The sequence below is a fragment of the Pelodiscus sinensis genome, unplaced genomic scaffold (genome assembly GCF_049634645.1).
Source record: "Pelodiscus sinensis isolate JC-2024 unplaced genomic scaffold, ASM4963464v1 ctg38, whole genome shotgun sequence".
Lineage (NCBI taxonomy): Eukaryota > Metazoa > Chordata > Testudines > Trionychidae > Pelodiscus > Pelodiscus sinensis.
The window spans coordinates 3,534,839-3,546,942 of NW_027465857.1; the positions used below are offsets into that span (position 1 = coordinate 3,534,839).

A 12,104-nucleotide genomic window follows, 5' to 3' on the forward strand; every position below is an offset into this window, starting at 1 on the left:
TCAGACCAAAGGTCCATCTAGCCCAGTATCCTGTCTGCCGACAGCGGCCAACACCAGCTACCCCGGAGGGGATGGACCGAAGACAATGACCAAGCCATTTGTCTCGTGTCGTCCATCTCCAGCCTTCCACAAACAGAGGCCAGGGACACCATTTCTACCCCCTGGCTAATAAAGTCATGGAGGTTGGGTCCATGGAGTGCTATCTAACTTCTCTTTAAACTCTGTTCTAGTTCTTGCCACAGGAGGCTGTAAAGGCTAGGAGTTCCACAGGTTAACTGTTTGCTTTGTGAGGAAGAACCTTCACTTATTAGTTTGAAGCCTGCTGTCCATTCATTTCATTTGGTGTCCTCTAGTCCTTCTATTATGGGAACTAATGAAGAACTTTTCTTTATGCACCCTCTCCACCCCACTCATGATTTTATAGACCTGTATCATATCCCCCCTTAGTCTCCTCTTTTCTAAGCTGAAAAGTCCCAGTCTCTTTAGCCTCTCTTCATATGGGACCTGTTCTAAACCCCTAATCCTTTTAGTTGCCCTTTTCTGAACCCTTTCCAAGGCCAAAATAGCTTTTTTGAGGTGAGGAGACCACGTCTGTACACAGTACTGAAGATATGGCGTGCCATAGTTTGATACTTCCCCTCCTCCTTCTTCCCCTGGCTTCCCCCTTCCAGCTCCCTCCTCCCAGGTTTCCCCCTCCCCTCTCCCACCTCCTTTTCCCAGTCTACCCAGAGGTTAATCTCCTCCCCCCCCCCCCCCCAGTTTTGTTAAAGAGAGTTTCTATTTTTGAACACCCGTGTCCTTTATTTTGTACATCAGGAAGGGGGGCTAGGGAGGGGTAAGTGGAAGGAGGTGAGGGAGGAATGGGGTACGACCCCCCGATGGGGAGGACTGGGGTGGCTCTGCGGGCTCCTCGGGGTGGAAGCTCTCCTGCAGGGCCTCCTGGATCCTGACAGCCTCCTGATTGACACCCCCCCCCCCCCCCCCCGGATGGCAGCCTGCAACAAGTGCAGCCGGGCTGATGTACCTCATCAAGGTAGACAAGCAAGCGGAAACCCCTGAGAACTGTCTGTCCGGGGTGGGGGTCGGGTCCCTTTAAGCACAGCCCTCGGCTAGCCTGAGACAGCAGCTCCATGCTCTAAGTCCTAATCTGATGCCCCGCCAGCACTGCTTCCGGCCAGCCTTAACTTCGGTTCAGGGTCCACTCAATGTGGACATGCTAGTTCAAATTAGCAAAATGCTAATTCGAATTAGTTTTTAGGTCTAGATGCACTAGTTTGAATTAGCTTAGTTTGAATTAACTAATTTGAATTAAGTTCGAATTAGTGCTGTAGTGTAGACACACTCATATGCACTCACACATGCAGGGTATATGTGAGTGGGGGTATGTCTACACTACCACCCTAGTTCGAACTAGGGAGGTAGTGTAGACCTACCCTGTGAGAGTGAGTGTGAGTGTGAGTTAATGTGCCCCTGAGAGAGAGAATGAGTGAGACAGAGAGCAAGTGTGTGAGTGTGTGACGGAGCGAGTCAGTGTGAATGTGAGAGAGCATGTGTGTGTGTGTGTGAGTGAGAGCATGAGACTGAGAGCGGGTGTGAGTGAGTTTCAGAGTGAGTATGAGAGTGTCAGTGTGCCTGAGAGTGAAAGTGAGTGAGCGTGAGTGTGAGTGTGCACGTGAGACAGTGAGAGTGAGACAGAGCGAGTGTGTGTGAGTGCATGTGAGTGTGTTAGAATGAGTGAGTGACAGCGTGATAGTGAGTGTGTGTGTCAGTGTGAGCGTGAGTGTGAATATGTGAGTGAGAGCAAGAGTGAGCGTGTGAATGTGTGAGTTTGAGCATGAGTGAGAGAATGCGACAGAGCGTGAGAGTGAGTGAGCATGAGAGTGTGTGTCAGTGCGAGAGTGTGAATGTGTGGGTGAGCATGAGTGAGCATGTGAGAGAGTGTGGGTGTGAGAGGGAGTGTGTGAGAGACCATGAGAGTGAGTGGGTGTGAGTGAGCGAGAGAACATGAGAATGTGAGTGAGCATGAGAGAGAGCGCATGAGTGTCAGTGTGAGCATGAGTGTGTGACTGTGGGTGAGCATGAGAGTGAGAGGGAGTATGTCAGAGTGAATTTCAGAGTATGAGAGTGAGTGTGAGTGTCACTGTGCCCGTGAGAGTGAGTGAGACAGGGTGAGGGTGAGGGCGTGTGTGAGTGTGCGTGTGAGTGAGACGAGTGCGAGTGTGTGTGAGTGAGCGTGAGTGTCAGTGTGAGCGTCAGTGTGAATATGTGGGTGAGCGTGAGTGAGCATGTGAATGTGTGAGTGCAAATGAGCATGAGAGCATGAGTGACCGAGTGTGTGTGACTGTGTGACTGAGCGAGTGTGAGTGAGCGTCAGTGAGTGTGAGTGAGAGCGTGTGTGTGAGTGAGCACATGTGAGTGAGAGCGAGTGTGAGAATGTGTTTGAGAGCGAGAGCAAGTGTGTGTGTGTGTGTGTGTGTGTGAGCGAGAGAATGAGTGAGTTTGAGTGTGTATGAGAGTGAACGTGAGTGAGTGAGAGTCAGCATGAGTGAGCATGAGAATGAGTGACTGCATGCATGTGAAAATGAATGCATGTGAGTGAGCGTGTGAGTGAATGTGTGAGAGGGAGTGTGAGTGAGCGTGGCAACTAAAATCTGTAACAGATGCAGGAGTCAGTGGGAATCAACGCTGTGTTTACAAAACCCCAACTTCTCCATAGTAAGGGACAAAGGCATAAATGTAGCAGAATACCTGAACGTAGATGGAGAAATACACGACTGTCTCATAGACAAGGAAGAGGAGGTGTTAGGAATAGTCTAGGAAGAACCCTTAGAGAATGCAGACATGATTTTGTATATTGATGGGTCGCGGAAGTGTGAAGATGGGGTGCCAGGCAGTGGTAGTCAGTGATGGGATGGTGATAAAGGCTGGATAGCTGGATGGTTCAAGGTCAACTCAGGAGGCAGAATTAACAGCCCTCACTATAGGCTCTAAGGGTGGGAGAAGGCAAACGACTTACAGTGTACACGGACAGCAGGTATACTTTTGGGGTAGTGCACAACTATATGGATGTATGGTCATGCAGAGGTTTTATAACAACAACTGGCAAGCCCATTAACAATATAAATGCAGTAAAGGAATTGGCAGAAGCGGCCAAATTACCCTCCGAACTAGCAGTAGTCGAAATAAAAGCACATCACAAAATCTCAAGCGAAGAACAAAAAGGAAACTATTGGGCAGACAGATGAGCTAAGGAAGCTGCACAGGCAAAACCAGCAGGGGTCAGCACAGCCTCAGTAGCCGAGGAGGTGGATCTGAAAAGGTTACATGAAACCTTAAGCCCAGAGGAAGAAACTAGGTTAAAAGAGCAAGGCTGTAAATATAAAAATCACCTATGGTACAGGCCAGGGGGTGAGCAGTTAGTGGCCCCCCAATACATACAAACCCTGCTGCTCCATGCCATCCACTCCCCAGCCCACCTAGGATGGAGGCAAATGAAAGCTGCGCTGGAGCAGTGGTGGTGGCCTTCCATGGAAAAGGATGCCCAGCAATTTCTTAAAAGATGTGTAATATGTGCTCAAGTGAATGTAGGAAGGAGGAAGAAAATACCCCTGAACCATCAACCAAGGCCAAAGGACCATGGCAAAATTTTCAGATTGATTTTACTGGACCCCTGTGTAGGCCAGTTAGGCTGCCCGGAGGGGTGCCTTCACCTCTGGGCCAGTGGCTGGCCAGTCGGCCCCACTGCACAAAAACCCTAAATAAACCCTTAAGTCAATAGCTGCAAACACCCGGCCTGGTCCAGGTCGAGGCGAGAGGCAAAGAGTCCTGAGCCCAGCCTTGCTTCAGGCTGGGCGAGAGGCAAAGAGTTCTATAACAGTTTGTCCGGCACAAAGTCCTTGTCCTGGTGCAGGGTGGACAGCAAACAAACATACCCAGTTATCCCACAGTCTAGCAGGCCCAGCCTTACTTCAGGAAGGCCGTACCCAAATGCCCTGGTAAGTAGTCCAGTCCCTGGCTCAGGGCGAATAGTTCACAGCCCCCCGGGTTACCAGTCTTAGGGTATGTCTACACTGCCACCCTAGTTTGAACTAGGGTGGCTAATGTAGGCATTCGAACTTGCAAATGAAGCCCAGGATTTAAATATCCCAGGCTTTATTTGCATGTTCCCGGGCGCCACCATTTTTAAATGCCCGGTAGTTCGGACTCCCTGCCCGCGGCTACACGCAGCATGGACTAGGTAGTTCAAATTAAAGCTCCTAATTCCAACTACCATTACTCCTCCTGCAATGAGGGATATTTAAATCCCGGGTTTCATTTGCAAGTTCGAATGCCTACATTAGCCACCCTAGTTCGAACTAGGGTGACAGTGTAGACATACCCTTAGGAGTCCTGCCTCTGATGCCAGCAGGGCTACAATACACCCAGTTTCAGCATCCCTGGCCCTAGGTCAGGATGGGCAATAATAAACAGTTTACCAGGTTTCAAAGGTCAAGCCTGATCTCAGGCAGAGCCAATAATCCCTTAATTAGGAAGGTCTAGCCCTGGTTCAGGGCAGGCCACAGGTAACAAGATATAAATTCAATTAGCCCTGGCCCTAGGTCAGGGCGGGGCAGCACACACACAGGTTTACCATTTCAGAGGCCTAGGCCTTGTTCCAGGCGGGGCAGCAAACAAACAGTCCAACCGTTTAGTAAGCCCTGGCCCTCAGTCAGGGTGGGCTACAATAACCCATGGGTATAAGTTCAGAAGCCCAGGCCTTGTTCCAGGATGGGCAACAATTAAGCAGTTTAACAGTTTGAAGGGACCTGTTTTAGGGCGTGGTAGCAAACAAACCAGGTTGGGGGGCTCCTTGTTCAGGAGGATGGCAGGCAGTTCGTCTGCAGTAGCAGTGAAAGGGAGACTGCCACCCGGTAGGTGGGTGGCAGGGGGGGCACAGGCCCGCCCACTCCACTGCACCCCAGCCCAGGGCCCCAGAGGCAGCAGAGTAGCTGCTATGGGCTCAGCGGGGGTTCCAGGCCGCAACGCGCTGGCCTCAGGCCTTTAACAGCCCCCACTAACCCCTGGGCCACTTCCCTTCTCCCCCTCAGCTGGTACCTGGACTTCTGGCAGGTCACTCGGGGAGTCAAGGATGGTATCCTCAAGTCCTCCGCTGCTTTCAGCACCGGGTCTGCCCCGTGGAATAATGGCCTCCAAAATGTAAGGCCCTTTACCGGGTCCGCCACCACGGCCGAGGCCCCCACCACCCTCACCAATGCCCGCACGTAGGTTTCGACGTGGGGCGAGGCAGCGACCAGGAGGCAACGGACGCCGTGCCTCCTGGTCACAGTCTGGAAAGGGCCCCGGCCGCCAGGGATGGAACCGGAGGCGGCAGTTGGGGCAGATGACACAGCACATGGGGGGGGCGACAGCGGCCACCTGGGCATACGCTCTGGGGGCCGTAGGTGGATCACCCCCAGAGCCGGTGGGGGGGAACAGCAGGGGAAGGAGGGGCTGCGGCAGATGGCTGGGCCATAGTGGGCGGGGCGGCCTCGGCCGCGGGAGGTTTGGCCTTCTGGGCTGGGCTTTTGCCCTTCTTCCCACCCCAGCCTTTCTTACCGTCCGAGGTAGAGGGCCCGCCCATATGTCAGTCGATGGTCAGGGCAGTGCGTGCGTGTGTGTGTGTGTGTGTTATACACCCGAGTCTTCAACTGTTGGGACACAAGGTCCTGTCGCAGCGGGTGGCCTTAAGGAAGACCGACGGGTGCCCCGAGAAGTTTAATGTCCGTGTCTTTGACCACTAGGACCGGGTCCCGTTGCGGCGGGCAGCCAACAGGCTGACAGACCCCCCACAGTTTACAGGGAGAGCTTATTACACCTCAGATTTTTGACTGCTAGGATACATGATCCCTTCGCAGCGGGCAGCCTAGGGAAGGCTGAGAGATGCCCCATGGATCTGTCCTCTGGAAGCGACACGATCCAAATGCCCAGCTCTGCCTGTATCTGTCCCTTATGACCGGCTGAAGTTCTTTTAAATTGTGCTTGGTTCTGATACAGCAACTGAAGGAGTCAGGTTAAAACTTAACCAGTTACAGGTTTATTAAAAGGGCTTATAAAGCATGTGGTTACAATGGCTATTGCTCTACTTCTTAACTGCTAGCAAATATAGATCTTAAAATGGTTACAAAGGAAAAGGAAGATAGGAAATAATGGTACCAAGTGACAGCTTAATCTTTAAAGAGCTCTAACACTATGTACATACTTAAACAAAGGGACACATACAGGTACAATTTTTACCCCTTTCTGTGCCTCTCGACTCCAGCGGGTCAGGCCAGGGCTGGTCTCTCAATTCCTAGGAAAGACGAATACGAGGTGGACGTCCCCATGGAACCTCGGGAGGTCAAACACCTAACCCGACCAGCAGATAGATGGTAGATTGACGCTCAGAGTAAGTGTGCTGCTGGACCTATCTTTATACCCCTGGGGGCCCGTATCCTCTTTCTTATCTAAGATGCCAAATTGTGTTGGTCTGTCTTTGTGACGCCAGTTCTTACAAGGGAGTTTCAAATAATTTACACTTGTAAGAGAGAGAACTAAATTAGGAGTACTGGACATTCTTTGCTGGGTGGGAGATTCCTCCCCCCCCGGACAAGTGTGTGATCGTATCAATATAGGTTTCAGTCAAGGGCACTCCTTGGCAGCCTCTTGGTCAGCGATTAGTTTGACCACCCTCTTATCTCTGCTTACAGTTGTCCAGGGTCACTTGTGAGCTGGCATATCTGGGCTGGCATATCTGGGCCTCCTGTCAAGGCTTCAAAGACTATGCTGATTTTACTGCTCTGTGTGCCCTGTATGCTTCCAGGCAAGCAAAGATGGATGTTACAGGGGGGGTTCATGTCTGGCTACATTCCACCCCCTGATACGACACACCACGTCCCAGGATACAAGATGGCGGTGATGCCAGCACCTTTTGCCCACCTTGGGGGAATCTAAAAGTGCCTGATGGTCTGATTAGGGGGTTCAGGATCGAGGAATTGGCTGGGATCCTTTCCTAGTGCTGTATATCGAATGTGCACAGAAGAGATAGCTACATTGACTAGGCGTTTTACAATACATAAGGTTATGTAGAAAATGATTACAGCAATTACAATAGTTAAAACAGTGGTTATGATGGAATGTAAGAAAGGAGTTAGGGAAAGTCCCAACTGTTGGGCTAACCAATTTAGCCATGAGATTTCCCCATCCTTGGTTACAGCATGTAGCACTTTAACTGCATCCTTTATAGCAGACACGTCTTGTTCAATCTGCCCTGAATGGTTCACATAGAAACAACAAGATTGATTAATCACAGCACATACTCCTCCTTTCTGGGCTAAGATGGCATCTAATGCTAGTCTATTCTGTAGGGCAAAGCGGGCCACTGATTGGATCTGTTTGTTGAGTAGGCCCAGGGCATCTGCAGTGTGGTTAATGCTATTTCTAGTTGCCCTGACACATTTACTATGGCTTGTTCAAGCTCAGCTACTCCAAGCCAGGGCAAGAATACACGGGTAAATCGATGGAAACCTGTAGGACGTCTCACAAGAGGGTTAATAGTAAATTTCCTCTTGGATCGGTGCAAGAAGCTTCCAAGGTTTGTGATACCTGGAGCTGTAATGTGTGGGTGTACCGTTAATCCTCCAGGCACAGCATGTCCCAGAGAGCACCCAGAGGCTACTGGCAGGTATTTGTAGGCCTTAGTCCCACAGATGAAAAATAATCCAGGCTCTTTGTTAAGGATAGGGGAATATGATCCCTTATACCATCCCCTTCCTGTGTGTCTCTCCTTTGGGGCATGGTACACAGCACAGTAACTACTATTAGTGAAATAGTGATAGAAATGTAGCCGTGTTATTCTGGTGATAGAGCACTGGAGAGCGAACAGCAGATCTTACAGGATCTGGTCTGGTGGCAAGAGGTTTGCCTTAGCACACTGGTCAGGCAGCAGGCTACTGCCATTTACCAGTGTAGGGTTGTAAATGTATCCAGTGCTAGGGACTATAAAGAGGGAATTATTGTACCAGGCCCTGCTTTCCTGGTACTGGCTAAAATTCAAGGGGATAATGACAGCATTGCTAATGCCAAACAGGGGTCTGTGACCAAGGGAGACATTAATAACATTTCCCCAGCAATTTAGTGTTCCCTGATGTGTGTCCTGGTCTGAATAAATATCCCAGGCTCCTAGTTTCTTATTGAAGGTTGCAATGTGGGTACACTGGTGGTCCTCAAAGCTACCCAGCTGTCCACTGCCTTCCTTACTTTCAAAACAAATGGGGTACATTTCTTTGGAGGTTCCAGTTACATATTCTACTGGTTTGCTCCATACCGTCCGTTGCCACGTCCAGTGCCACCCCTTTAACCTCCCCCCAGAGTCATTTTGAGGATTGCGGTGGTCGCTGTCATCGAACCATACCGGTCCCCATCGGAAGATGTCGCGCTTGTTCCACCAGTCGTTTGGGCTGAGAGGGACAAACTCAATTCCCAGTCCGGTAGAGGAATCCAGTAGGGTGCACATCCAGCAATCCGTGGCGGCAGCAGCAGCAGAAACAATGGTTTGAATAGCACCTTTGAGCGGATGTTCTGGTACAGCAGTAGCAGTTGGAATGAAAAGGAGAGCCATGGCAAGTGGGAGTGCCACATCTCGCTTCAATAGTCTATGACTAATGATGATTACAAACACTACGACAGCAAGCTGTGTGTGGGGGGTGTGTGTGTGTGTGTGTGTGTGTGTGTGTGTGTATGTATGTATGTGTGTGTGTATATATATATATATATAGTTCATAATGGCTTTCTGACTTCAAACAGGCGTTGGGAGGGATGCACCCTACCGGAGCACTGTTCGGGGCCATTGCCTCAGTTTCCTGTAATAAAACATAAGGTTCGCCGGTCTTGGATACAATCCAAGCCTCAGTAATGGCTATTGGTGTTAGCCCAGCGTCTGCAGTGGTCCAGACTCCTTTTCCCTTCTGGGAATGCAGTACGCGGGTTTGTGTTCCCACACTGGGGTGTTTGATTACCACAGTGTCTTCAGGTGCATATTTAGAATCTTTGAGTGGTACAGTGGGGCTAGGAGGGGTTCTCCCTGTAGGGAAAAATCCTTTGTTGATCAGTGTAAGGCACCCCAGCGGAGAAGGGGGGGGGAACCCCCTCCCCTCGATAACCCTCCTCTCTGGTCGCCCCTCTCGTCCCAATATAACTCCAATTACGCCTGGTATCGTTGCGCCTCTCCAGGCCCAGGCCGCGCACCAACCTACCCAGCTGGTTGGGGGGAAGGGGTCCGGGCCCGCCCTCGCTCTGGACCCCGACCCAGGGCCCTAGAGTCAGGACACCTGTCCTCACTCAAAACGGGGGGGGGTCTGGGAACCCTAAACTCCCCCGCTCACGGGTTCCGCAGCCCCGCCCTGGGCTGCTTCTTCCCCCCCAGCCAGAGTCTACCTCTAGCCCTGACCCCCCGGGTTAAACTGCACCCAGGGCCACCAGTACCTGGTTCCGTCCGCCTCCGCCGGGGCCGCTCCTCCCTTCCCCAGGCCTTCCCCTTTTCCTGGCCCGGAGTCCATTTTTAAATTCCCCGCTGGGCACGGGGGGATGACGGGCCGCCCCACGTCATCGGCCTGCGTCCTGCCCCCGGGGCGCGCTGGTGACATCACCCCCGGCACCGTCCCGAATGGGTGCCCGCCCCCCCCGGAGTCCCCGCGTCCAGGTCCGGGTGCCGCTATCGCCCGTCCTGGCTCGGCCGGGGCTTCCTGCCCTGGTACGGCTCCGGCTCCGCACCCGGGTTGCCACGGGCCCGCGGCGGTTTCCGGGGCTGGTGGGGCTACCCCGCCACACACCTTCCCCCTCAAGTCTTGTGCTCTCCTTACCGTATCGCCCCCCGGAGTCTCGGCTATTCGTGACAGGCACTCCGCATTGCCATTCGTGGTTCCTGCCCGATGCGTCACCTGAAATTGGTAAGGTTGTAGGCTGAGGTACCATCGCAAGATCCAAGGGTTCGTCTCTTTCATGTTCTGCATCCATTGTAGGGGAGCGTGGTCCATCACCACGGTAAATTTACCCCTTAAAAGAAAATATCGTAATGAATCGATTGCCCACTTCAGGGCCAGGGCCTCCTTCTCGATAGTCGCGTACCCCTTTTCCCGGGGTGTCACATTACCGAATTGGAGGGAAGCAGCCTGATCGCTGCTGCACCCCTAGGTGGGGGTGTTGGCCCCAGAAATTGGTATAAAGGGAGCCATGTGGGGTATTGAATGGGAGCTTATTGTTTATTGAACTTATGTACGCTATTTATGTGAGTGTATAATGTCTGTGTGTGTAGGTAGGAATCTGTAATCTGTGTGGAAGCTGAATATTTCTCTGAATGTGGTTAAGCATTGCTATGGACAGGCTGAGTAGCGAAGCCCTGTGGGACAATGGCTCTCAATGGGCTATGGACGCACCCAAAGAATGGGGTTTGTCACCTGAGAGCAGCCAGCAGGGAACATAGAGATTGGCCTCTGACCAGGTGACTCGCTGCATACAAGAAGAGGCCAGGAAGGAGGTATAAAGAGGCCATGCGGCCAATGCCATTTTGTTCTCAGCTCAGCACTTCATCCCAGAGGCAGCATTGCAGGGATCGAAGAGCCCGGAAGACCTGTGAACCCATCCTGACCCTAGGATGTGCAACAAGAACTTTTAAACCAGCAGCTGTAACATCTCTGCTAGAGCCTGCATCGAGAACTGGGAGATTCGGTGCATGTAACGTACTGTACTTTAATAACCTTACTCTCAGGCTTTTCTTTCTTGTAATAATAAACCTTTAGATATAGATTCTAAAGGATTGGCCCAGCGTGATTTGTGGTAAGATCCAGAGGGTAAATTGACCAGGGATCTGTGGCTGGTTTCTTGGAACCGGACAGAACTTGTTCGGGGTAGGTGGGATTGGGTGCTAGGACCTGTGTATGAGGCCCGGGGCCATCTGGGGCACGGATATTGCTGGGGTGTCGGAGGGGTTTTGCTCGGGAGGCTTCAGGCAGGCAGCTGAAGCGCTCTGTGGGACTGGTTTGTGGCCTGTTTGGAGAGGTCACCAGTCTGGGGGCTATAAGGAGCCCCGAATTTGAGCAATTCGCCCTGAGCGGACGCCCTCAGCTGTGCCCAGACATGGCCCGGTCCGTCACACGGGGAAAGAGTTTGCGACTCAGATATAAGATAGGGTGACCGTCACCTCCCTCCTCCTGTGTCAGTACGGCCCCCAGTCCCGCCTCTGATGCATCGGTCTGTAAGATAAAAGGTTTATCGAAGTCTGGCTGCGATAGCACTGGAGTGCATACCAACTGATTTTTCAGCTCTCGGAAGGCTGCCTCACAGGCCAGCGTCCATCTTACTTTCTCGGGTTGTCCCTTCCGGGTGAGATCTGTGAGGGGGGCGGCTAACGATGAAAAGTTAGCTATGAACCGCCTATAATAGCCCGCCAAGCCGAGGAACTGCCTTACCTTCCTTTTTGTGGTTGGGGTGGGATACTCCCGTACGGCCCGCACCTTATCTACCAAGGGTCGGAGCTTCCCTCTCCCCACTGTGTACCCCAAGTATGAAACTTCTGTTTTTCCAAACTGGCATTTTTTTGGGTTGGCCGTTAGCCCTGCCTGTTTTAGGGCTTCCAGTATCGCGGTCAGATGTTCTAAGTGCTTTTCCCAGGATTCGCTGAATATTATGATGTCGTCAATATACGCGGCCACGTAGTCCTGATCGTCTCTTAAAATTCGGTTCATGAGTCTTTGAAATGTAGCTGCGGCCCCATGTAGTCCGAACGGCATATTTCTAAACTGGTACAGCCCAAAGGGAGTGGCAAAAGCCGTTTTCGCTTATGCTTCTGATGACAACGGGATTTGCCAGTAACCCTTTGTCAGGTCGAGAGTCGACAGATAGGTGGCTCTTCCGAGGTGGCCCAGCAATTCGTCTATTCGCGGCATGGGATATGCGTCAAAGCGGGAGATGGCATTCACCTTTCTAAAGTCTATGCAGAACCTCGTCGACCTGTCGGATTTGGGTACTAGGACAATGGGGCTTCGCCATTCACTATGGGATTCTCGTATCACTCCCCACCCCAACATGGCTCG

At 51.9% G+C, this 12,104-nt stretch overlaps 1 pseudogene; it reads right to left on the minus strand.

Moving 5' to 3' along the window:
• Positions 1-6,965: 6,965 nt before the first annotated feature.
• Positions 6,966-9,809, minus strand: LOC142823926 (endogenous retroviral envelope protein HEMO-like; annotated as a pseudogene).
• Positions 9,810-12,104: the final 2,295 nt, after the last annotated feature.